A 6,004-nucleotide genomic window follows, 5' to 3' on the forward strand; every position below is an offset into this window, starting at 1 on the left:
GTTTAAAAAAATCACAACAGTTGTATGACATCGAATACCCCAATTATGTTTTGATTATTTTACTGATATTTTATTCAGAGATATTTTAAAGCATTAGAAAAAACGTTTCTTTACCATTCATTTTTATCATTGAAGATCAAAAGTCTGGGTGTGGGACAAGCACAAAACGGCAATATTTGCATATAATGATGCTGAAAAAGATAACTATAAAAGTGTGAAATTTCCCTTTTTTTCTGTTTTACATACAATATGATCAAAGGACATAATAAGTGCCCGTAGTCTAAGAATCACCCTCAAATCTTGATCAAAGTTTTTTTTTTTTTTTTTTTTACATGTTAGAAATCGACCAAAAAACGGCTGGCGCTTACTTATGAATGTAAATTAACAAAAGTAATGGGTAAATTAACCATGTATTATGTTTATATTGCTTGTAAATTAAATGAATTAAACCTCTGTTGAGGATTTTAACAAAAAATGTTTTGAAAGTATTGAATTACCTACCGAAAAATGCAGCGGGTCCAGCAGACCCACGAACATTAGCAGAATAACAGAAATATGAACAGGACATAAGGGTTAAAGGAAAACGTGCGCACGAATTATCACGGCCAGGAAAACGTACGCACGTTTTATTAATTTGAGAGCACGTTTTATTCATTCGTGGGATCAATTAAAGGAAAACGTGCGCACAAATTATCATGGCCAGAAAAAAATATCACTTTAAGTGACCTCTCCCGGGTTCCGTAAATTTCCTACAGAGGGCGCAATTTCACTTCATTTCACCTGTTTCATGGTTTCATCATATGAGATGAAGTCATGTAAAAATGTTTGCGCTACAGTAACTGTATGAGATATCTTATTCTTTTTAGGCAGATTATCATACATGTAAAAGCAACACTGATCTTAAGATCACCTCCCATATTCACAGCTGATCAAGATGCGATGATGTCATCACAAACAGATCAATCAATCAATCAATTTTTTTATATAGCGCCAAATCACAACAAACAGTTGCCCCAAGGCACTTTATATTGTAAGGCAAGGCCATACAATAATTATGTAAAACCCCAACGGTCAAAACGACCCCCTGTGAGCAAGCACTTGGCTACAGTGGGAAGGAAAAACTCCCTTTTAACAGGAAGAAACCTCCAGCAGAACCAGGCTCAGGGAGGGGCAGTCTTCTGCTGGGACTGGTTGGGGCTGAGGGAGAGAACCAGGAAAAAGACATGCTGTGGAGGGGAGCAGAGATCGATCACTAACGATTAAATGCAGAGTGGTGCATACAGAGCAAAAAGAGAAAGAAACAGTGCATCATGGGAACCCCCCAGCAGTCTACGTCTATAGCAGCATAACTAAGGGATGGTTCAGGGTCACCTGATCCAGCCCTAACTATAAGCTTTAGCAAAAAGGAAAGTTTTAAGCCTAATCTTAAAAGTTGAGAGGGTGTCTGTCTCCCTGATCTGAATTGGGAGCTGGTTCCACAGGAGAGGAGCCTGAAAGCTGAAGGCTCTGCCTCCCATTCTACTCTTACAAACCCTAGGAACTACAAGTAAGCCTGCAGTCTGAGAGCGAAGCGCTCTATTGGGGTGATATGGTACTACGAGGTCCCTAAGATAAGATGGGACCTGATTATTCAAAACCTTATAAGTAAGAAGAAGAATTTTAAATTCTATTCTAGAATTAACAGGAAGCCAATGAAGAGAGGCCAATATGGGTGAGATATGCTCTCTCCTTCTAGTCCCCGTCAGTACTCTAGCTGCAGCATTTTGAATTAACTGAAGGCTTTTTAGGGAACTTTTAGGACAACCTGATAATAATGAATTACAATAGTCCAGCCTAGAGGAAATAAATGCATGAATTAGTTTTTCAGCATCACTCTGAGACAAGACCTTTCTGATTTTAGAGATATTGCGTAAATGCAAAAAAGCAGTCCTACATATTTGTTTAATATGCGCTTTGAATGACATATCCTGATCAAAAATGACTCCAAGATTTCTCACAGTATTACTAGAGGCCAGGGCAATGCCATCCAGAGTAAGGATCTGGTTAGACACCATGTTTCTAAGATTTGTGGGGCCAAGTACAATAACTTCAGTTTTATCTGAGTTTAAAAGCAGGAAATTAGAGGTCATCCATGTCTTTATGTCTGTAAGACAATCCTGCAGTTTAGCTAATTGGTGTGTGTCCTCTGGCTTCATGGATAGATAAAGCTGGGTATCATCTGCGTAACAATGAAAATTTAAGCAATACCGTCTAATAATACTGCCTAAGGGAAGCATGTATAAAGTGAATAAAATTGGTCCTAGCACAGAACCTTGTGGAACTCCATAATTAACTTTAGTCTGTGAAGAAGATTCCCCATTTACATGAACAAATTGTAATCTATTAGACAAATATGATTCAAACCACCGCAGCGCAGTGCCTTTAATACCTATGGCATGCTCTAATCTCTGTAATAAAATTTTATGGTCAACAGTATCAAAAGCAGCACTGAGGTCTAACAGAACAAGCACAGAGATGAGTCCACTGTCCGAGGCCATAAGAAGATCATTTGTAACCTTCACTAATGCTGTTTCTGTACTATGATGAATTCTAAAACCTGACTGAAAACTCTTCAAATAGACCATTCCTCTGCAGATGATCAGTTAGCTGTTTTACAACTACCCTTTCAAGAATTTTTGAGAGAAAAGGAAGGTTGGAGATTGGCCTATAATTAGCTAAGATAGCTGGGTCAAGTGATGGCTTTTTAAGTAATGGTTTAATTACTGCCACCTTAAAAGCCTGTGGTACATAGCCAACTAACAAAGATAGATTGATCATATTTAAGATCGAAGCATTAAATAATGGTAGGGCTTCCTTGAGCAGCCTGGTAGGAATGGGGTCTAATAAACATGTTGATGGTTTGGATGAAGTAACTAATGAAAATAACTCAGACAGAACAATCGGAGAGAAAGAGTCTAACCAAATACCAGCATCACTGAAAGCAGCCAAAGATAACGATACGTCTTTGGGATGGTTATGAGTAATTTTTTCTCTAATAGTTAAAATTTTGTTAGCAAAGAAAGTCATGAAGTCATTACTAGTTAAAGTTAATGGAATACTCAGCTCAATAGAGCTCTGACTCTTTGTCAGCCTGGCTGCAGTGCTGAAAAGAAACCTGGGGTTGTTCTTATTTTCTTCAATTAGTGATGAGTAGAAAGATGTCCTAGCTTTACGGAGGGCTTTTTTATAGAGCAACAGACTCTTTTTCCAGGCTAAGTGAAGATCTTCTAAATTAGTGAGACGCCATTTCCTCTCCAACTTACGGGTTATCTGCTTTAAGCTACGAGTTTGTGAGTTATACCACGGAGTCAGACACTTCTGATTTAAAGCTCTCTTTCTCAGAGGAGCTACAGCATCCAAAGTTGTCTTCAATGAGGATGTAAAACTATTGACGAGATACTCTATCTCACTTACAGAGTTTAGGTAGCTACTCTGCACTGTGTTGGTATATGGCATTAGAGAACATAAAGAAGGAATCATATCCTTAAACCTAGTTACAGCGCTTTCTGAAAGACTTCTAGTGTAATGAAACTTATTCCCCACTGCTGGGTAGTCCATCAGAGTAAATGTAAATGTTATTAAGAAATGATCAGACAGAAGGGAGTTTTCAGGGAATACTGTTAAGTCTTCTATTTCCATACCATAAGTCAGAACAAGATCTAAGATATGATTAAAGTGGTGGGTGGACTCATTTACTTTTTGAGCAAAGCCAATAGAGTCTAATAATCGATTAAATGCAGTGTTGAGGCTGTCATTCTCAGCATCTGTGTGGATGTTAAAATCGCCCACTATAATTATCTTATCTGAGCTAAGCACTAAGTCAGACAAAAGGTCTGAAAATTCACAGAGAAACTCACAGTAACGACCAGGTGGACGATAGATAATAACAAATAAAACTGTTTTTTGGGACTTCCAATTTGGATGGACAAGACTAAGAGTCAAGCTTTCAAATGAATTAAAGCTCTGTCTGGGTTTTTGATTAATTAATAAGCTGGAATGGAAGATTGCTGCTAATCCTCCGCCCCGGCCCGTGCTACGAGCATTCTGACACACAGATGGTGCTTCAGATACCTAAATTATTTTCTGAAGAAAAAAGTAGAGGAAAATCATGACTTTTTAAATAGGTACTGATATTAAATTAATTTATGTTGTTGATAAATAAAAGGGGGAAACTCCTGGATTTGTTTTGTTATTTTGTCATTTCTTTAGCATTCTTGCAACTCAACTTACAGTTGTGGGAACATGCCAAATTTTATTTTATTTTCTATATCACATTTAATCATTTTGTACATGTGAGTTATCCTCTGGTTTGGCTGCATTCATATGACTGAAATGTGACATTTTCATGTCAGTACCTTGTACACTGCTTACACAAGGGAAGCGTCCCAGACATGTGCCTCTCATCACAGCTACAAGTATTGCCATGAAGTTCAAAATGATGGTCAGGTGTATCCTGTTTCCACTGAGATGTTTCTACAGCTTAATTAGAATCCACCTGGGACAAATTCAGTTGATTGGACATGATTTGGAAAGGCACAGATCTGTCTACATATAAGGTCCCTATCAGGCTGGATGGTCAGAAACTTCTGGACACAAATGCACAGCTTGAACAGACAGCTCAGGTTGTAAAAAGGCTTTACTCGGGTGGATAGCAATGGTCGGTACACAAGAAGGCAGCCTATCTGTGCTGCGTGAGGCAACAATTACAACACATTCAATGGGTAGAACACATTCACGCACACCTACAGACAATTTAAAGTTTCCAGTTCACATAACCTGCATGTCTTTGGATGTGGGAGGAAGCTGGAGCACCTGGAGTGAACCCACACAAAGACTGAGAGAACATGCAAACTTTACACAAAAAGGCCACAGGTGGGAATCGATCCCATGACCTTCTTGCTATATGAAGCAACAGTGCTAACCACTAATCCACCGTGCTGTCCCAGCCCTACCTCAGTTTGAGTTGGGGTCACGTATATTCAGTTCATAGATGAACCTACTAGAGTTTCTGAGACAAACGAGTCTATTATAGACTTAGTACTTGTGTCTGATGCACAGAAAATTGCACAAAGTGGAGTAATAACGTGTGGATTGAGTGATCACACCATCACTTATTGTACTAGGAAGGTATCAAAACAACAAATAGGCTGTCATAATACGGTACGTGTAAGATCAGGCAAACATTACTCCAAGGCGGTATTTGTAGATAGATTGAATGCTGTAAATTGGGCTCCAGTCATTGACAGTAGTGATGTAGAAAGAGCTTGGTATAATTTTAAGAAAGTGTTCTTGGGTGTTTTGGATTTGTTAGCACCATAGAAAACTGTTAGAATAAAACAACATACAGAAAAATGGTTTACCAAGGAAATTTTGGAATGCATTATCAATAGAGACAAGGCACTCTGTGAGTTTAGAATATCTAAGGATCAAAGTAAGTTTAATGAGTTTTAAAAAGTTACGTAATACTAAGGTGCAGAGTTTGTCTGATGCAGCTAAGGATAATTATTTTCGCGAGACTGTGGTGAATCATAAAAAGATCCATAAAAAGCTCTGGCAGTCCTTAAAGGAACTTGGGGCTAATACAGCGAACAAAAGGTGATGGTCTAGTGGTTAAGGTGTTGGGCTTGAGTCCAGAAGATCATGGGTTCAAATCCCCGCCTGACTGGAAAATCACTAAGGGCCCTTGGGCAAGGTCCTTAATCCCCTATTGCTCCCGGTGTGTAGTGAGCGCCTTGTATGGCAGCACCCTGACATCGGGGTGAATGTGAGGCATAATTGTAAAGCGCTTTGAGCGTCTGATGCAGATGGAAAAGCGCTATATAAATGCAGTCCATTTACCATTTACCAAAAAGTCTTGAAATAGATGGGACAGTTAATTTTGATAAAGCAGCGGTCTTAGGTTTTACATCTGTCGTGGTTAAATGGTTTAAATCTTATTTGTCAGGTAGAAACCAAAAGGTTGATG

The sequence above is a fragment of the Thalassophryne amazonica genome, chromosome 5 (genome assembly GCF_902500255.1).
Source record: "Thalassophryne amazonica chromosome 5, fThaAma1.1, whole genome shotgun sequence".
NCBI lineage: Eukaryota > Metazoa > Chordata > Actinopteri > Batrachoidiformes > Batrachoididae > Thalassophryne > Thalassophryne amazonica.